Source organism: Orcinus orca, chromosome 14 (genome assembly GCF_937001465.1).
Source record: "Orcinus orca chromosome 14, mOrcOrc1.1, whole genome shotgun sequence".
Taxonomy (NCBI): Eukaryota; Metazoa; Chordata; class Mammalia; order Artiodactyla; family Delphinidae; genus Orcinus; species Orcinus orca.
This window is the reverse complement of record NC_064572.1, coordinates 54,144,019-54,166,017: the sequence shown is the minus strand read 5'-3', so window position 1 is coordinate 54,166,017 and position 21,999 is coordinate 54,144,019. Positions and strand designations below refer to the sequence as shown.

The 21,999-nt window shown below is 40.9% G+C and overlaps 1 protein-coding gene across 6 annotated transcripts in view; it reads left to right on the top strand.

Moving 5' to 3' along the window:
• Positions 1-21,999, top strand: part of PANK1 (pantothenate kinase 1) — a 110,772-nt gene that overhangs the window by 48,556 nt on the left and 40,217 nt on the right. The window lies entirely within an intron of this gene.

Below are 21,999 nucleotides of genomic sequence, written 5' to 3'. Positions count from 1 at the left end.
ACAAACTCCAGGCTGGTGTTTGGAGACATAATTGGTAGGGAAACACAGAGTACTGGTTTTAATTAACAGGTTTGAGGTTGGTTTTTTTATCTGTCTGATAGCCTGACTTTTAATAGTGTGTGTTATGCTTTAATACAAACCAATTACCATGAAAATCAATCAAGGTTTGACTTCCATTATGTTCAATTATATGCGTTAGCTTTACTGTGTAGGCCAGTGTTCACCTTGGGATGACAATATTCTGAATCAGATAGGGCACACAGAATTTCTTTAGTTTTTTTTAACATCTTTTTTTTTTTTTTTTGCGGTACGCGGGCCTCTCACTGTTGTGGCCTCTCCCGTTGCGGAGCACAGGCTCCGGACGCGCAGGCTCAGCGGCCATGGCTCACGGGACCAGCCGCTCCGCGGCATGTGGGATCTTCCCGGACCGGGGCACAAACCCGTGTCTCCTGCATCAGCAGGCGGACTCTCAACCACTGCGCCACCAGGGAAGCCCTAAGATCTTTATTGGAGTATAATTCCTTTACAATGGTGTGTTAGTTTCTGCTTTATAACAAAGAGAATCAGCTATACATATATCCACATATCTCCTCCCTCTTGCATCTCCCTCCCACCCTCCCTATCCCACCCCTCTAGGCAGTCACAAAGCACCAAGCTGATCTCCTTGTGCTATGCGGCTGCTTCCTACTATCTGTTTTACATTTGGTAGTGTATATATGTAAATGCGTCTCTCACTTTGTCCCATCTTACCCTTTCCACTCGCCGTGTCCTCAAGTCCATTCTCTACGTCAGTGTATTTATTCCTGTCCTGCCCCTAGGTTCTTCATAACCTTTTTTTTTTTTTTTTTTGGATTCCATGTATATGTGTTAGCATACAGTATTTGTTTTTCTCTTTCTGACTTACTGCACTCTGTATGACAGACTCTAGGTCCACCCACCTCACTACAAATAACTCAGTTTCGTTCCTTTTTATGGCTGAGTAATATTCCATTGTATATATGTGCCACATCTTCTTTATTCATTTATCTGTCGATGGACACTTAGGTTGCTTACATGTCCTGGCTATTGTAAATAGAGCTGCAATGAACATTGTGGTACATGACTCTTTTTGAATTATGGTTTTCTCAGGGTATATGCCCAGTAGTGGGATTACTGGGTCATGTGGTAGTTCTAATTTTAATTTTTTAAGGAAGTTCCATACTGTTCTCCATAGTGGCTGTATCAATTTACATTCCTACCAACAGTGCAAGAGGGTTCCCTTTTCTCCACACCCTGTCCAGCATTTATTGTTTGTAGATTTTTTCATGATGGCCATTCTGACTGGTGTGAGGTGATATTTCATTGTACTATTGATTTGCATTTCTCTAATGATTAGTGATGTTGAGCATCCTTTTATGTGTTTGTTGGCAATCTGTATAACTTCTTTGGAAAAATGTCTATTTAGGTCTTCTGCCCATTTTTGGATTGGGTTGTTTGTTTTTTTGATATTGAGCTGCATGAGCTGCTTGTAAATTTTGAAGATTAATCCTTTGTCAGTTGCTTCTAGGAGGTGTGTCAAAAAGGATCTTGCTATGATTTATGTCATTGAGTGTTCTACCTATGTTTTCCTCTAAGAGTTTTATTGTGTCTGGCCTTATATTTAGGTCGTTAATCCATTTTGAGTTTATTTTTGTGTCTGGTGTTAGGGAGTGTTCTAATTTCATTCTTTTACATGTAGCTGTCCAGTTTTCCCAGCACCACTTTTTGAAGAGGCTGTCTTTTCTCCATTGTATACTCTTGTCTCCTTTATCAAAAATAAGGTGAGCATATATGCATGGGTTTATTTCTGGGCTTTCTGTCCTGTTCCATTGATCTATATTTCTGTTTTTGTGCCAGTACCATACTGTCTTGATTACTGTAGCTTCATAGTATAGTCTGAAGTCAGGCAGCCTGATTCCTCCAGCTCCATTTTTCTTTCTCAAGATTGCTTTGGCTATTCGGGGTCTTTTGTGTTTCCATACAAATTGTGAAATTTTTTGTTCTAGTTCTGTGAAAAATGCCATTGGTAGTTTGATAAGGATTGCATTGAATCTGTAGATTTCTTTGGGTAATATAGTCATTTTCACAATGCTGATTCTTCCAGTCCAAGAATATGGTATATCTCTCCATCTGTTTGTATCATCTTTAATTTCTTTCATCAGTGTCTTATACTTTTCTGCATACAGGTCTTTTGTCTCCTTAGGTAGGTTTATCCCTAGGTGTTTTATTCTTTTTGTTGCAATGGTAAATGGGAGTATTTCCTTAATTTCTCTCTCAGATTTTTCGTCATTAGTGTATAGGAATGCAAGATATTTCTATGCATTAATTTTGTATCCTGCTACTTTGCCAAATTCATTGATTGATTAGCTCTAGTAGTTTTCTGGTAGCATCTTTAGGATTCTCTATGTACAGTATCATGTCATCCACAAACAGTGACAGCTTTACTTCTTCTTTTCTCATTTGGATTCCTTTTATTTCTTTTTCTTCTCTGACTGCTGTGGCAAAAACTTCCAAAACTGTGTTGAATAATAGTGGTGAGAGTGGACAACCTTCTCTTGTTCCTGACCTTAGAGGAAACGATTTCAGTTTTTCGCCATTGAGAGTGATGTTGGCTGTGGGTTTGTCATATATGGCCTTTCTTATGTTGATGTAAGTTCCCTCTATGCCTACTTTCTGCAGGGTTTTTATCATAAATCGGCGTTGAACTTTGTCGAAAGCTTTTTCTGCATCTATTGAGATCATACAGTTTTTATTCTTTAATTTGTTATTATGGTTTATCACATTGATTGATTTGCATGTATTGAAGTATCCTTGCATTCCTGGGATAAACCCCACTTGATCATGGTGTATGATCCTTTTAATGTGCTGTTGGATTCTGTTTGCTAGTATTTTGTTGAGGATTTTTGCATCTATGTTAATCAATGATATTGGCCTGTAGTTTTCTTTCTTTCTAACATCTTTGTCTGATTTTGGTATCAAGGTGACGGTGGCCTCAAAGAATGAGTTTGGGAATGTTCCTCCCTCTATTATATTTTGGAAGAGTTAGAGAAGGATAGGTGTTAGCTCTTCTCTAAATGTTTGATAGAATTTGTCTGTGAAGCCATGTGGTCTTTTGTTTGTTGGAAGATTTTTAATCACAGTCTCAATTTCAGGGCTTGTGATTGGTCTGTTTATATTTTCTATTTCTTCCTGGCTCAGTCTTGGAAGGTTGTGCTTTTCTAAGAATTTGTCCATTTCTTCCAGGTTGTCCATTTTATTGGCATAGAGTTGCTTGTAGTAATCTATCATCCTTTGTATTTCTGCAGTGTCAGTTGTTACTTCTCCTTTTTCATTTCTAATTCTATTGATTTGAGTCTTTTCCCTTTTTTTCTTGATGAGTCTGGCTAAAGGTTTATCAATTTGTTTTTCAAAGAACAAGCTTTTAGTTTTATTGATCTTTGCTATTGTTTCCTTCTTTTCTTTTTCATTTATTTCTGATCTGATCTTTGTGATTTCTTTCCTTCTGCTAACTTTGGGATTTTTTTTTCTTCTTTATCTAATTGCTTTAGGTGTAGGGTTAGGTTGTTTATTTGAGATGTTTGTTGTTTCTTGAGGTAGGATTGTATTGCTATAAACTTCCCTCTTAGAACTGCTTTTGCTGTATCCCATAGGTTTTGGGTTGTCATGTTTTCATTGTCATTTGTTTCTAAGTATTTTTTGATTTCTTCAGTGATCTCTTGGTTATTTAGTAATGTATTGTTTAGCCTCCGTTGTTTGTATTTTTTTGCAGATTTTTTTCCTGTAATTGATATCTAGTCTCATAGTGTTGTGGTCAGAAAAGATACTTGATACAATTTCAATTTTCTTAAATTTACCAAGTCTTGATTTGTGACCCAAGATATGATCTATCCTGGAGAATGTTCCATGAGCACTTGAGAAGAAAGTGTATTCTGTTGTTTTTGGATGAAATGTCCTATAAATATCAATTAAGTCCATCTGGTCTAGTGTGTCATTCAAAGCTTGTGTTTCCTTATTTATTTTCATTTTGGATGATCTGTCCATTGGTGAAAGTGGGGTGTTAAAGTCCCCTACTATGATTGTGTTACTGTCAATTTCCCCTTTTATGGCTGTCAGCATTTGCCTTATGTATTGAGGTGCTCCTATGTTGGGTGCATAAATATTTGCAATTGCTATATCTTTCTTGGATTGATCCCTTAATCATTATGCCCTGTCCTTCTTTGTCTCTTGTAGTAGTCTTTATTTTAAAGTCTGTTTTGTCTGATATCAGAATTGCTTCTCCAGCTTTCTTTTGATTTCCATTTTTATGGAATATCTTTTTCCATCCCCTCACTCTTAGTCTGTATGTGTTCCAAGGTCTGAAGTGGGTCTCTTGTCGACAGCATATATACAGGTCTTGTTTTTGTATCCATTCAGCCAGTCTATGTCTTTTGGTTGGAGCATTTAATCCATTTACATTTAAGGTAGTTATCGATATGTATGTTCCCATTATCATTTTCTTAATTGTTTTGTGTTTGTTATTGTACATCTTTTCCTTCTCTTGTGTTTCCTGCCTAGAGAAGTTCCTTTAGCGTTTGTTGTAAAGCCAGTTTGGTGGTGCTGAATTCTCTTAGCTTTTGCTTGTCTGTAAAGGTTTTCATTTCTCCATCGAATCTGAATGAGATCCTTGCTGGATATAGTAATCTTTCATCATTTTAAATATGTCCTGCCACTCGCTTCTGGCTTGCAGAGTTTCTGCTGAAAGATCAGCTGTTAACCTTATGGGGATTCCCTTGTATGTTATTTGTTGCTTTTCCCATGCTGCTTTTAATAATTTTTCTTTGCATTTAATTTTTGATAGTTTGATTAATATGTGTCTTGGCATGTTTCTCCTTGGATCTATCCTGTGTAGGACTTTCTGCGCTTCCTGGACTTGATTGACTATGTCCTTTCTCATATTAGGGAAGTTTTCGACTATAATCTCTTCAAATATTTTCTCAGTCCCTTTCTATTTCTCTTCTTCTTCGGGACCACTATAATTCGAATGTTGGTGTGTTAAATGTTGTCCCAGAGGTCCCTGAGACTGTCCTCAATTCTTTTCATTCTTTTTTCTTTATTCTGCTCCCTAGCAGTTATTTCCACTATTTTATCTTCCAGGTCACCTATCCATTTTTCTGCCTCAGTTATTCTGCTATTGATTCCTTCTAGAGAATTTTTAATTTCATTTATTGTGTTATTCATTATTGTTTGTTTGCTCTTTAGTTTTTCTAGGTCCTTGTTAAATGTTTCTTGTATTTTCTCCATTCTGTTTCCAAGATTTTGGATCATTTTTACTGTCATTACTCTGAATTCTTTTTCAGGTAGACTGCCTATTTCCTCTTCATTTATTTGGTCTTGTGGGTTTTAACCTTGCTCCTTCATCTGCTGTGTGTTTCTCTGTCTTCTCATTTTGCTTCACTTACTGTGTTTGTGGTCTGCTTTTCGCAGGCTGCAGGTTCATAGTTCACATTGTTTTTGGTGTCTGCCCACAGTGGCTAAGGTTGGTTCAGTGGGTTGTGTAGGCTTCCTGGTGGAGGGGCCTGATGCCCGTGTTCCGGTGGACGATGCTGGATCTTGTCTTTTTGGTGTGCAGGACCATGTCCGGTGGTGTGTTTTGGGGTGTCTGTGACCTTATTGTGATTTTAGGCAGCCTCTCTGCTAATGGGTGTGATTGTATTCCTGTCTTGCAAGTTGTTTGGCATGGGGTGTCCAGCACTGTAGCTTGCTCATCATTGAGTGGAGCTAGGTCTTAGCGTTGAGATGGAGATCTCTGGGAGAGTTTTCGCTGTTTAATACTACATGGAGCCGGGAGTTCTCTGCTTGACCAATGTCCTGAACTCGGCTCTCCTACCTCAGAGGCACAGGCCTGACACCTGGCCGGCGCACCAAAACCCTGTCAGCCACACAGCTCAGAAGAAAAGGGAGAGAAAAAGAAAGCAAGAAAGAAAAGAAAATGAAAGAAAAGAAAGTTATTAAAATAAAAATAAATTATTAAAAATAAGAAAAATTTAAAAGTAATAAAGTAAAAGAAAGAAAGAAAGAAGAGAGCAACCAAACCAAAGAACAAGTCCACCAATGATAACAAGCCCTAAAAACTATACAAAAAAAAAAAAAGCAAAACGAAAAAAACCAGACAGAACCCTAGGACAAATGGTAAAAGCAAAGCTATACGGACAAAATCACACAAAGAAGCATACACATACACATTCACAAAAAGATAAAAAGGAAAAAGAAAAGCATATATATATATATATATATATTTAAAAAAAAGAAAGAGAGCAACCAAATCAATAAACCAATCTACCAATGATAATAAACTCTAAATACTATACTAAGATAAACATAAAACCAGAAACAAATTAGGTGCAGAAAGCAAACCTCAAGTTACAATTGCTCCTAAAGTCCACCACCTCATTTTGGGATGATTCGTTGTCTATTCAGGTATTCCACAGGTGGAGGGTACATGAAATTGATTGTGGAGATTTATTCCACGGCTCCTGAGCCTGCTGGGAGAGATTTCCCTTTCTCTTCTTTGTTTGCATAGCTCCTGGGGTTCAGCTTTGGATTAGCCACACCTCTGTGTATAGGTCGCCTGAGGGCGTCTGTTCCCGCCCCCGACAGGATGGGGTTAAAGTAGCAGCTGATTCTGGGGCTCTGACTCACTCAGGCTGGGGGGAGGGAGGGGTACGGAGTGCGGGGCGAGCCTGAGGTGGCAGAGGCAGCGTGACATTGCAGCAGCCTGAGGAGCACCGTGTGTTCTCCCAGGGACGTTGTCCCTGGATCACACGACCCTGGAAGTGGCAGGCTGCCCAGACTCCTGGAAGGGGAGGTGTGGATAGTGACCTGTGCTTGCACACAGGCTTCTTGGTGGCTGCAGCAGCAGCCTTAGCATCTCTTTCCCGTCTCTTGTGTCTGAGCTGATAGCCGCAGGTCGCGCTCATCTGTGGAGCTCGTGCTCATCTGTGGAGCTCGTTTAGGCGGTACTCTCAATCCCCTCTCCTCGTGCACCCCGAAACAATGGTCTCTTGCCTCTTAGGCAGTTCTAGACTTTTTCCCGGACTCCCGCCTAGTTAGCTGTGGCGCACTAGCCCCCTTCGGGCTGTGTTCACGCAGCCAACCCCAGTCCTTTCCCTGGGGTCTGACCTCCGAAGCCCGAGCCTCAGCTCCCAGCCCCCGCCTGCCCCGTTGGGTGAGCAGACAAGCCTCTCGGGCTGGTGAGTGCTGGTCGGCACCAGTCCTGTGTGCGGGAATCTCTCCGCTTTGCCCTCCGCACCCCTGTGGCTGTGCTCTCCTCCGCGGCGCCGAAACACCCCCCTCCGCCTCCTGCAAAGGGGCTTCCTAGTGTGTGGAAACCTTTCCTCCTTCACAGCTCCCTCCCACTGGTGCAGGTCCCGTCCCTATCCTTTTGTCTCTGTTTTTTCTTTTTTCTTTTGCCCTACCCAGGTATGTCGGGAGTTTCTTGCCTTTTGGGAAGTCTGAGTTCTTCTGCCAGCATTCAGTAGTTGTTCTGTAGGAGGTGTTCCACATGTAGATGTATTTCTAATCTATCTGTGGGGAGGAAGGTGATCTCCACATCTTACTCCTCCGCCATCTTAAAGGTCCCCCCAGAATTTCTAAGTAGACCTTTTCTCTAGATAGTGCAGCCGTCAATGGTAATGGTGTCTCATTACTTAATTTATGACATCTTTTATATGCTTAGAGTTGTTTAATCATACACGCATACGTGTGGGACTGTTTTTTGTCCTTGGGAATATATTTGAACGCAGCCGATGATTCCACGGGATAAGGGAATGTTATTTTTAGGGGCAGTTACATCAAAATAATGATCTGGGCCTCTAACAGATTTCTCTATGGTTTGGAAAGCAGGTGAAAAGACTCATAACAGTAGTGGGTACTTATGGTAGTCACTTTGATTGACTGAGTAATTAGCGTTCCTATTATTTTGCAACAACTATGTGTCCCATTGCTAAAGCATGTGATTACCACTCCCACACTCCATCTTACAGATGGGGAAAGCAAGGCCCAGAGAAGTGAAGCAACCTGCCTGAAGTCTGAATGGCAGAGCCAGAATTCAAAAACAAGTCTAACTCCATTGCCAGCTAGCCAGCTTTCTTTTATGCCACATTCAGCCTATTATTTTGCAAAAAGGAAGTGCATTCTGTAAAACTTGTAGAAGAGATAAGTGTGTGCAATTGGTACACCTTTGGCAAAAAGCTCATTCATGTATTTGTGGAACTAACAGTAGCCAACATTTAGAGATGCTTACTCTGTGCCAGGAAGCCACACGCTACAGGGATTATCTCATCCAACACTCCCAGCACCCTGTGAGATAGGTACTGCTCTAGATTGAATGCTTGTGTCCCCCCAAAATTCAGATATTGTAATCCTAACCCCCAAGGTAATGGTATTAAGAAGTGGGGCCTTTGGGAGGTAATGAGGTCACGAGGATGAGACCAGAGAGTTCTCTAGAGGTTACAGCACAAAAGAGACAGCTGTCTAGGAATCGGGCTCTCACCAGACACCGAATCTGCCAGTGCCTTGATCTTGGATTCCAGGACTGTGAGAAATAAGTTTCTGTAATTTATAAGCTACCCAGTCTACGGTATTCTGTGACAGCAGCCTGAACAGCCTGAGACAGGTACCGTCACGATCTTCCTTCTGCAGATGAAGAAACTGTGCGAGGGCTCCTGGACTCGGGAAAACGGAGCTCAGATTTGGACTCTGCTGGGCCAGGGGACCAGATTCAGGACCCTAGTGGATTCCTAGGACGTGTCGGTAGTGTTTTGTAGTGGAAGGAGTTTTGGAGCCACCAGATCTGTATTCAGAGCCTCATTCTACTACTTACCAACAGTGTAGCCTCAGTTGAGATGCTTAACTTCTCAGAGGCTCACTTTGTTGACTAGAAATAACTGGTGTCCATCTTACCACTCGTGAGGACCAGACCTCAAAAATGTAGATAAAGTCTATGGTAGAATGCCTAGACCCTGATATGTGCATAGTAAAAGCTATTTTACTGTTAATACTAGCTGCTATTCATAAAGGGTATTTAATATTAATATTTTTGCTATTGTTTAGTCACAGAAGCTTTCAAAACTTTCTGAAATCTCAGGATTTTCATCCACTCATCTTGCTCCAACTGAAAACGTTTGGGGACTGGGTTTCAGGGTATCCTCCAACCTGATCTGACATCACCTCCTGAATGCAAGCTTCCCTAATTCCCTCTGAGGTTTCTGGAGGCAGGACACATGGCCTGTGTGTCAGGTCTTTATCTCATTGTCACTTTCATAGATTACTCCATTGCAACTCCTGAGACCAAGTACAAGCAGGCCCTGCCTGAGAGTGATGTTGGCAACTTTGTGGATAAGAAGACTGTGTAATTTATTTTACTGCTAATCTAGTGTCAGGACAAAGTTATTTTTAAAACAGGAAGTATCTTTCTTTGATCTTTACTGTTTGATATCTCAGCCCTTGTGTGAGGCAGATAGGCACCAAAGAGAGGAGAAATATTAGGAAAGGGAGCACTTTTCTTTTATAAAAGCTGCATGAGTTGAACATGGCTTCAGAATTTAGAACAGCTGCATCTAGTTCTTAGGCCTAGGTGGGTTTTTTTCTATTTTATCTTTTTATTTTATTTACTTTTTTAACATCTTTATTGGAGTATAATTGCTTTACAATGCTGTGTTAGTTTCTGCTTTATAACAGAGTGAAGCAGCTATACATATACATATGTTCCCATATCTCCTCCCTCTTGTCTCCCTATCCAACACCTCTAGGTAGACACAAAGCACGGAGCTGATCTCCCTGTGCTATGCGGCTGCTTCCCACTAGCTATCTGTTTTACATTTGGTAGTGTATATATGTCCATGCCACTCTCTCACTTCGTCCCAGATTACCCTTCCCCCTCCCTGTGTCCTCAAGTCCATTCTCTACGTCTGCATCTTTATTCCTGTCCTGCCCCTAGGTTCTTCATATCTTTTTTTTTTTTTAGATTCCATATATATGTGTTAAGATACCATATTTGTTTTTCTCTTTCACTCTGTCACTCTGTATGACAGTCTCTAGGTCCATCCACCTCACTACAAATAACTCAGTTTGGTTCCTTTTTATGGCTGAGTAATATTCCATTGTATATATGTGCCGCATCTTCTTTATCCATCCATCTGTTGATGGACCCTCAGCCTAGCAAACTTTGCTCTGGCAGATGATAAAGTGGATATTTCTGGGTGCTTCTTGCCCTCAGGATTAGCACGTGAACCTTCTGGTGTGCCTGGCCTTGACTCGACACTGGATCTGAGGCCACAGGACCTTAGATAGAGGCTCAGGACGGTCTGGACATGCATGGATCTCTGAGCTGAGGCCAGCCTGGGCAGTGCCAGTTACTGGAAATCCTCTGGGGCTTCTGGACAGACAACTCCTCTACAGCCTGATGTAGGCAGTTCAGGAGTGAAATAGGCAGAGATGGACTTAGTTGGCTTGAAACTCATGTGTCAGCAGAATGGTGAATCTTCCATCAAAACATCATCACTCAATAAAAATTATGGGAGGGTGGTCTTAGATGTCCTTCCTTATACTAAATCCAAATCTGCCTCCTAATTTCTACCCTGTGTTCCCTGACAGTACAGTCCATCTAATTTATCTTAGACATGGCAGCTCATTAGATATTTAAAGACAGCTATTTTATTTTGACTTTTCCTTGGGGTCCTACCCTCTGAAGAACCAAGAGCCGTGCTCTCACCTGCCAGACTCCATCACCCATGTGATTCAGTACAGGTTGCATTGAAATACTAGGAAGTATTAAAGTTTAGACTGCAGGGTGGCTTCCTTGTGTTGTCATAAAGGAGATCAGGTAAGTATTGAACTGGGTGACCTTGAACGCTGAGATTTAATACTCCCCATGGGTTGCACAGGGGCTAGTCAGTTTTTATTCCTTTGGGCCAAGGCACCGTGCTAGACCCTGGGTGTGATACTTGGTTTCATGTGATTCCAAGCTATAGTGTAGCCTGAAGCCAGTTACATGACTTGATTTTACTCAAATGCTATGGCAGTTCCTTTAAGTCATTAAAGTGTGTGTTTGAGTCAGAGGGCTTGAACGTAGTTGAGGCTGTTTACCATTCATATTTCCCCCACTACCTACATTTGATGAAAAACACCTAAAGAGATACTATGTGTTTCGGGGAAGGAAGGTAGTATTAGTTTGGTCAAGGAGATATCACATCTTACCTTTTGTGGAAGCTTTCTACTAGGAAGAAGTGGCCCAAATGTGATTTATTCTTTGGAGTGACCACATAATGTTTCATCAGCAATCTTAAAAAAAGGTAGAGGGTAACATTAATAATTACGCCAGGACCATCTTGGGCAAACCAGGAGTTCCAGTGGTGTGCTGGGTCCGGCTCCTACAGGCTCTGGGAGCTGGTTGTACACATTACTTCCCAACTCTGCATTTGATGCCCTTGTGTTGGTAGCTTGAAATTGGCCACTGTGGGTGTATTTACACAGTGGAAATTGGCAAATGCTGAAAATCAGGGCTTTATTTTCAGAGCCCTGAAACACTTAATTGTGAAATACTTACCAGTGCACCACTGCCTGCAATACATATCACATGTCACTCAGAGAAAAGTCCCAGAGGGCATCAGTAATACAAACTGAATTATTAAAGCATTTGGGGCAGAGAATGGCAGAAAAAGCTCAACATATCCTCTGATACGTAGGACGGTGCCAGAAGATGAGAAGTTAGGTGATGGACCCTCATTCTCAGGAAAGAAAGTATTCTACAAATTTTTGAGAGCCCACTGTAGTATAAGGGTAGAATTTAGAACCACATTACGGTCAGCCCTCTGTATTTGCAGATTCTGCATCTGCGGATTCAACCAACTACAGGTCAAAAATATTTGAACAAAAAATTCCAGAAAGTTCCAAAAAGCAAAACTTGAATTTGCCATGCACTGGCGACTATTTACATGGCATTTACATTGTATTAGGTATTATAAGTAATGTAGAGATGATTTAAAGTATATGGGAGGACGTGTGTAGGTTATATGCAAATACGATGCCATTTTACATAAGGGACTTGAGCATCCGAATTTTTTTGGTATCTGCTGGGCAGGGAGGGGTTCAGGGTTCTGGAACGAATCCCCCTCGGATTTTGATGGACAACTATTATCTGCCACCCTTTTTCCCTCTGAAATTCCTACACCAGAAATAGTTGGGCTCAGTGCTGGATGACCCAGTAGGTAGAACAAGCAGGTGTTAGTGTACCAGCAATCCAGCATGGGAACCACGAAAAGGAGAAGATAACATACATGTCTTTATATGTGTGTATACACACACACACACACACACACACACACACACACACACACACACGCTTTCACCCAAGTATTAATCATAGGAAAATCATAACTTTTGACTTCTTTATACTTATTTCACAATTCACTATTGTTTTTATTTTGAATGACAAATTATTTTGAGTTACACTTATTGCTTGTGGGTGGGGGAACAGCATAATTTTTTCTTTAAATAGGTGTAAATCTGGCCCCGGTTGAGCCTTGCACCTTTGTAAGGTGATTTAGAATTTATTGCTGCTTAAACAGCAGGGTGGAGTTGCCAGAATATCTTCATTTCATGTTCATGGTTAGGGTGGGAAGGTTGAGATTTGTCCCAGCCAAGAGGAGAAGGAACTCGGTGTGTATGTTTGGTTCCAGAACAGGATCTCTCAGGAGGGACTTCCCAGTTCATACCCCTTTGCATTTTACTCTAAAGGTAACTCATTGTTCTCCATTTATTCTCTCACTGTCCTGAAGAATTGTTTGGAGAGTGTTGGGATTTTTTTTTTAATCTTTTTATTTAGGAAAATTTCAAACATTATACAAAACTAGAGTGTATGGTATAACTAACTGCTAATTACTCATCACTCAGCTTCTACAATTATCAACTCACGTCCAATCTTATTTTATTTTGCCTATTACATGCAAACCTTCCCCTCCCAAACTGGATGATATTGAAGCAAATCTCAGATATCATAACATTTCAATGGTAAATATTTTCATATATATATCTAAAAGATAAGAACTCTTTAAAAAAACATAACCGTAATCTGTTATTTGTTAAAAACATTAACAACATATTATATCCAGTTGAGACAATAGTATTTTATGGTGCACAATTAGATGTAGAAATTCAGTTATCTAACCACAGTTAAAATTGTTACATCCTGTTTGTTGATAGATGAAAATCTGTTATCATGTTGCCCTGGAGGATTCCTTTGTTTGCCAGTACCTTTTATTGTTTGTTTATGATTAATTTTCAACCATTTCTTTATGGTTTGAGATTTTGAAACCTAATTCTTGTAATGAAATGGTCCTGTACCCCAAAATAGGTGCTTTGGGATCACCCCAAAATCACTGAACTAGAAGCGATTTTTATCTCCTACACAGTTTTTGTCTTGAGATTGAGAGATTAGGAACAGTCTTAAAAGAATTCCACACCCCTCCTTTCCTCTGGAGTAATTAGAGTGGGAACAGGCAAGCTAGCGCTCAGTTTGAAGATGAAGACAGTTAGGATGTAGGTCTGGACTCAGGCCTGGGAATCTGGAGGTGCTAGATTCAGGGTTGAACCGACAGAGGCATTGCTGAAATTTGTGAGAAATTCGGGATTCTTCTCAATCTCTCTACCTATGACCCTGTATTTCAAGTTAACCACAAAAGCAAAGAAAAAGATCCTGAATCTATCTAATATCACTCTTGTTTGTCAAGCATTCCTAGGGATCCAACCAGTTAAACATCAGTGAATTCTTATCTATATAACTGCTAGAACTGGTTTAATTTGTCGGTTTTATGACTTTATCAGTTCTGTGAAAAAAGTGCTTCAAATGCATTTTATACACCCCTGCCTTCTTTGATGGAATAATGAGTGTCATTTAATATCTTCTAACAATCTAGGGACATTATTAATATCATTTTTTATGCTGAGTTATAAAAGTAATGGCGTACAAAGCGTTTGCATTTGCTCTTTTGTTTTCCAGTCAATGGATGTTTGTTATACATCAGTTTTATACAGGACAGAACTTTTAGGGGATCCAAATATTTCATACAAAATTCTTCTTTAAAAATATTTTTGTCTATTTAAAAGCTGTAATTAAAAATGTGGAGATCACCCAACTTAATGTTTGGCTAGTTTCCTTAACCTCTCTGAGCCTCAGTTTCATCATCTGTAAAATGAGCATAATAACAGTGCCTACCTCATTGGCTATGGGAATTAAATTAAATATTACATGTGAAGCTCCTAGCACAGCACCTGCCACATAGTAAACCCTTAATGTTCGTTGATACAAGGCTGCTGCATTTTTTTATAGACCCTGGAATAAGCTTCTTCTGAGTTCTTATCAGCAGACCATTGATTGGCAAGTGTGCAGCTCTGAAGTATTTTTTGAAGTTTGGCCTGTGCATCTACGTCCACATAAACTTACACAAGCTAATACATCACTTCAGCACATGTTTACCACACTCGATTAAATTTTGGGCAAGGCTTAGGCATATTTGCTTTTAGCAAATGCTCTAACAAGTAAGTGGATAACCTGTCAAGTCCTGATTATGTTGTCTTAGAGTTTTAGCACTTTTTATAAGGTTTTGATGCTTTTTGTTTGATTTTTATATTTATTACAAGCAAACTGAGGAGTTGTTAGATATTTTAGTATTCAGCTTTTTGTGAAATTTTTCCAGTAAATCTTTTCAAGCTACTGCATCAGTTTTGATTCAAGAAATCTCTGAGATTGTGAGGAAAGCTATTCGGAAAACCAGTTAGGATTTGCACCTGCTCTCTGCGAATCAAGCTTGTCTCCATATTGTGTAATCCAAACAAGGTACACAAATAAACTGGATGCTGAGGTTCCTGGAACTGCAGCTATCGTCCATAAATGACAGTTAACCAGCCTTTATGTTCATCGAAACAGCATCATTCTTATCGGTTAACTTTACACTAAATGTGTGATATGTTTTTAAAATAAACCAATTTAAATAAGATGTTGCTTTGATCTCTTTCAAATGTGAGGTCCAGAGTTAAAGTGTAAAAAATAAAGGTTCCAGTGCTAAAGAGTTTGAAAATCTCTCAGTGATAGAGGAGGGCAGTGTGCCCCCAGACTAAATGGTGCTAGAGAAATAAAATCTTTTGAATACTCATATTTATATTTGTAAAGTTTTCATCTCTTTTCCCAATTAGATATTAAGTCTGGCTGTGCCTTTGACAAAAGTTGTTATAGTAAAAATAAACAGTTGTTACTAATCACAGTGATCATCACTTCTGGCATCTTGGCAGCAATAACCCAGAAGGCAGCTGAGAACCTAGAGGGAAGCAAACACTCCTGAGCCACCAAAAGTCACTGTTGGAAAGTAGATAAAGTTGGAGACGCTCATGCATTTTACACTTGGAGCACTTCCTGGGCTCTCTCGGAGTCTATTTACTCTTACCAAAGTCACAGCTTTACCAGACTTGATTTTCTGGTTTCTCTGCAATCATACATAGCAGGTTCGGGATAGACATTGCGGTGCACCGACAGCAGCCAAGAAATTAACAGCGTTAGCTTCTAAAAGCAAGACACAGAAAGCTATGACAGAGACAGAAGAATACGCAAACCTAGCAGCCTGGGAAGCACAAGTTTATGCGGTTCCTGAGGGCATCAGTATATAGTGGTGTAGTACAGTAATTGATTCTTACATGACTCCAAGTCATCAGAAAGAACTAAGATTTTCTTCTATTTTCTTTAAGAATATGAGAAGGTGGGTCATGCATTTTAGGAAGATTTCCTTCAAAAACAATTTATAACTTGGCATTTATATCTTAAAAGTCATTTATAAAAGGCAGGGATTGGGCCAGAGCTTTATATATGTTATAAAATCTGCTTTACTGAGATAGAATTCACCCACTTAAAGTGTACAGTTCAGTGTTTTTTAGTATATTCAGAGTGCAACCATCACCACAATTAAGTTTAGACTACATCATCACCCCCCAAAAAACCTTATTAGCAATCACTCCCCTTTCCCCCCATACCCGTAACTCCCAACCCTGGAAAACTACTAATCTTTTTGTCTCTATAGACTTGCCTGTTGTGGATATTTCATAGAAATGGAATCATATAATACCTGGTCTTTTGTGATTGACTCCTTTCACTTAGCATAGTGTTTTCAAGGCTCACCCATGTCTTAGTATGTATCAGTATGTCGTTCCTTTTTACTGCCAAATAATATTTCATGTTATTTATCCATGCATCAATTGATGGACATTTGTATTGTTTCCACTTTTTGGCTATTATGAGTAATACTGCTCTGATCACTCAGATACAAATTTTTGTGTGGGCGTATATTTTCATTTCTCCTAGGTATATACCTGAGGCTGAACTTGCTAGATCTTATACTAGCTTATGTCTAACCTCTTGCAGGACTGCCAGACTGTTTTCCAAAGTGACTGTACTATTTTATATTCCAACCAGCAGTGTAGGAGTGTTCCAGTTTCTCCACATCCTCACCAACACTTGTTATTTTCCGTGCTTTGAATATAGTCATCCTAGTGTGCTTGAAGTAGTATCTCATTGTGGTTTTGATGTGCATTTCCCTAAAAGGTGTCTTACATCCCTCAAACACTAACATCCTTGTGATTTTGAAACTTTTTGTAGGTTAAAACTTTATATCCAGTTTAATTAGAAGGTTCTTGAATGGGGACTTCCCTGGTGGCACAGTGGTTAAGGATCCGCCTGCCAGTGCAGGGGACATGGGTTCAAGCCGTGGTCCGGGAAGATCCCACGTGACGCAGAGCAACTAAGCCAGTGCGCCACAACTACGGAGCCTGCGCTCTAGAGCCCGCAAGCCACAACTACTGAGCCCACATGCCACAATGACGGAAGCCCGCATGCCTAGAGCCCATGCTCTGCAACAAGAGAAGCCACCACAATGAGAAGCCCACGCACTGCAACAAAGAGTAACCCCCACTAGCCGCAACTAGAGCCCACGCGCAATAACGAGGACCCACCACAGCCAAAAATAAAATATAAACAAATAAATAAATTTATTTTTTAAAAAAATCCCAGGACTTTAAAAAAAAAAAAAAAGAAGAAGGTTCTTGAATGGCTAGGAATTGGTGTCAGGCTTTACTTTGTGACAGTTACTGTGCTCAGAAGGGAACCCTGCGAAGAGCTGCTGCCATTTGTAAATATTAAAGGATTCTTTTAATTAAGTAGTGTCTGGTACAACGGCAATGTGAATTTAACTCATAGCAGAGTTTTCACTCCTCTCCAGACTGTTTTTTTTTTAACTTTTTATTTTATGTTGGAGTATAGTTGATTAACAGTGTTGTGTTAGTTTCAGGTTACAACAAAGTGACTCAGCCATATATATATATGTATCTATTCTTTTTCAAATTCTTTTCCCATTTAGGTTATTACAGAATTTTGAGCAGAGTACCCTGTGCTATACGGTAGGTCCTTTTTGGTTATCCATTTTAAATATAGCAGTGTGGACATGTCAATCCCAAACTCCCAAACTATCTCTCCCACCTCCCCTTCCCCCCTGGTAACCATAAATTCATTCTCTAAGTCTGTGAGTCCAGACTGTTCTTGATTAACGATCAGTCCTTGCAAACGAGAATGTAAGTGCCAGGGAAGCAGGTTCATTGCTGCGTCCTGACTCTGCCACAGTGGCTCCCACTGTCTATAGGAACAAAATATCTGTTTAATGAATCAGCGGAGGCATAAGCATGTAGCTTGGTCTCGGACTGTTGGAGGAGGGTCGTCGTGACCTCTTTATTGCAGCTTGCATTGCCATGTGAGCAGGTGGCACATCTCAAGGTCCCCACCCATCTTGACTTGAAAGATTTGACAGGCTTTCACAGCTAAAATAAATGAACAAAGCCCGTTTCTGGTAGCCCTGTTGTTCTGCCCCACAGTGCCGCCTAGCAATGCTGTTCTCCCCGAAGCCTCTTTAATTAACCGCTCCCTGGTATTAAATTGTCAATAGCATCCCTAGAGTAAGTAAGCATGCTCTGATGGCTTGTCAAGACAGAAAGCTAAACCTCTTGGTGGTTTATTCTGGGATTTGTTTTAAGTAGGTAATGAGATTACCATCTTGAGCCTCAGTGTATGGCATTAGGTAGCTGGAAGAACCATTCCTGGGTGGATGCTGGGATCAGCTCTGGTGGCTGAAACGCTCACACTGGTGATAGTCGCACAGGTGCACTGTACTCAGGTCCCCATGGCATATCTCTGCATGGTCAAAACGGTGGAATGTTTTTAGTCCACGGACTATTTCTTATGAATAAGGCGGTGTAGTTAAAGGTGAGAACCACATGGAAGGTTGATACTCACCTTCCCTTGCCTCTAGACTGGGCGGGACAGGCAGCTTCTGGGTGAGAAATAGGGACGATGACCGTAACTGTCTGTAATTGTCTTTTCCTCACCCCCCACCCCTGCTCCCCCGCTTAACCTGAGAACATTGCTGTGGAATGGGAAACAAATTTCATCTGCCTCTCATTTTCCCTCCTTAAGACCTGGAACAGATTCAGGGCTTGACTGCAGGGGTGAGGGGGAGAAGATGAGCTCGGTGGTCTCTCTGCTCTGATTTCTCTCATAAGAAGTTGGCATAGAGAAGCTCTGGGACCTTGGGAAAGAAACTGCACCTCACTGAGCCTCTCAGGGACTTGAGGAAGAGACTCGAGGAAAAGTTTGTTTTAACCTTTGACATTTTGGGTCCCCTCATGTCTGCCTCCAGCTTGGCCCTGCTAACTCCTGGCCCAGACCCAAGCTAAGAATACATTTACTGGTGCCACCAGAATGGTGCCCTGCAAGACCTTTTGTTCCTCCCAAATCTTAACCTACAAAAAAAAAGTGACATAGCTTTTATGTCGATGTATCTGTTTGTTCTTCTGATTTCATGTGGTTGTCTGTGCCATGGGTTGCAAATCAAAGAGTATCTGCCTGCCTGACCTAAATACATGAGTACTGTTGCCAGAGCGCTCTTCTTTATGGACGAATGCCTGGTTGCCTTTAAAATGGGAGTCACTGGGAGAGATTGGTTCAAGATGGCAGAGTAGAAGGACATGTGCTCACTCCCTCTTGCAAGAGCACTGGAATCACAACTAACTGCTGAACAATCATCAACAGGAAGACACTGGAACTCACCAAAAAGATACCCCACATCCAAAGACAAAGGAGAAGCCGCAATGAGGTGGTAGGACAGCCGCAATCACAATAAAATCAAATCCCATAACTGCTGGGTGGGTGACTCAGAAACTGGCGAACAATTATACCACAGAAGTCCAATCACTGGAGTGAAGGTTCTGAGCCCCACGTCAGGTTTCCCAACCTGGAGGTCCAGCAACGGGAGGAGCAATTCCTAGAGAATCAGACTTTGAAGGCTAGTGGGACTTGATTGCAGGACTTCCAACAGGACTGGGGGAAACAGAGACTCCACTCTTGGAGGGCACACACAAAGTAGTGTGCACATCAGGACCCAGGGGAAGGAGCAGTGACTCCAGGGGAGACTGAACCAGACCTACCTGCTAGTGTTGGAGGGTCACTTGCAGAGATGGGGGTGTGTGTGGCTGTGGCTCACCTTGAGGACAAGGACACTGGCAGCAGAAGTTCTGGGAAGTACTGCTTGGTGTGAGCCCTCCTAGAGTCTGCCATTAGCCCCACCAAAGAGCCAGGTAGCCTCCAGTACTGGGTCACCTCAGGCCAAACCACCAACAGGGAGGGAACCCAGCCCCACCCATCAGCAGACAAGTGGATTAAAGTTTTACTGAGTTCTGCCCACCAGAGCAATACCTAGCTCTACCCACCACCAGTCCCTCCCATCAGGAAACTTGCACAAGCCTCTGAGATAGCCTCGTCCACCAGAGGGCAGATGGCAGAAGCAAGAAGAACTACAGTTCTGCAGCCTGTGGAAAGAGAACCACATTCGCAGAAAGATAGACAAAATGGAAAGGCAGAGGACTAGGTACCAGATGAAGGAACAAGATAAAACCCCACAAAAACAACTAAATAAACTGGAGGTAGGCAACTTTCCAGAAAAAGAATTCAGAACAATGATAGTGAAGATGATCCAGGACCTCAGAAGAAGAATGGAGGCAAAGATCGAGAAGATGCAAGAAATGTTTAACAAAGACTTAGAAGAATTAAAGAACCAACCACTAGAAGAATTAAAGAACAAACAAACAGAGATGAACAATGCAATAACTGAAATGAAGAATACACTAGAAGGAATCAGTAGCAGAATAACTGAGGCAGAAGAACGGATAAGTGACCTGCAAGACAGAATGGTGGAAGTCACTGCTGCGGAACAGAATAAAGAAAAAAGAATGAAAAGAAATGAAGACAGCCTAAAAGACCTCTGGAACAACATTAAACACAACAACATTCGCATTATAGGGATCCCAGAAGAAGAAGAGAGAAAGGACCAGAGAAAATATTTGAAGAGATTATAGTCAAAAACTTCCCTAACATGGGAAAGGAAATAGCCACCCAAGTCCAGGAAGTGCAGTGAGTCCCATACAGGATAAATCCAAGGAGAAACATGCCGAGACACATAGTAATCAAATTGGCAAAAATTAAAGACAAAGAAAAATTATTAAAAGCAACAAGGGAAAAATGACAAATAACATACAAGGGAACTCCCATAAGGTTAACAGCTGATTTCTCAGCAGAAACTCTACAGGCCAGAAGGGAGTGGTGCAATATATTTAAAGTAATGAAAGGGAAGAACCTACAACCAAGATTACTCTACCCAGCAAGGATCTCATTCAGATACAATGGAGAAATCAAAAGCTTTACAGACAAGCAAAAGCTAAGAGAATTCAGCACCACCAAACCAGCTCTACAGCAAATGCTAAAGGAACTTCTCTAAGTGGGAAACACAAGAGAAGAAAAAGACCTACAAAAACAAACGCAAAACAAGTATGAAAATGGTAATAGGAACATACATGTTGATAATTACTTTAAACGTGAATGGATTGAATGCTCCAAGCAAAAGACACTGGCTCGCCGAATGGATACAAAAACAAGACCCATATATATGCTGTCTAAAAGAGACCCACTTCAGACCTACGGACACAGACAGACTGAAAGTGAGGAGATGGAAAAATATTCTGTACAAATGGAAATCAAAAGAAAGCTGGAGTAGCAATACTCAGATAAAATAGACTTTAAAATAAAGAATGTTAGAAGAGACAAGGAAGGACACTACATAGTGATCAAGGGATCAATCCAAGAAGAAGATATAACGGTTATAAATATATATGCACCCAACATAGTAATACCTCAATGTGTAAGGCAAATGCTAACATCTATAAAAGAGGAAATCGGGCTTCCCTGGTGGTGCAGTTGTTGAGAGTCCGCCTGCCAATGCAGGGGACACGGGTTCGTGCCCCGGTCTGGGAGGATCCCACATGCCGCGGAGCAGCTGTGCCTGTGAGCCGTGGCCACTGAGCGTGCACGTCCAGAGCCTGTGCTCCGCAACGGGAGAGGCCACAGCGGTGAGAGGCCTGCATACTGCAAAAAACATAAATAAGTAAAAGAGGAAATTGACAGTAACACACTAATAGTAGGGGACTTTAACACCTCACTTACACCAGTGGACATACATCCAGACAGAAAATTAAAGGAAACACAAGCTTTAAATCACACAATAGACCAGATAGATTTAATTGATATTTATATGACATTCCATCCAAAAACAGCAGATTACACTTTCTTCTCAAGTGCACAATTAACATTCTCCAGGATAGATCACATCTTGGGTCACAAATCAAACCTCAGTAAATTTAAGAAAATTGAAATCATATCAAGCATCTTTTCTGACCACAATGCTATGAAATTAGAAATCAGTTACAGGGAAAAAAATGTAAAAAACACAAACACATAGAGGCTAAACAATACGTTACTAAATAACCAAGGGATCACTGAAGAAATCAAGGAGGAAATTTAAAAAT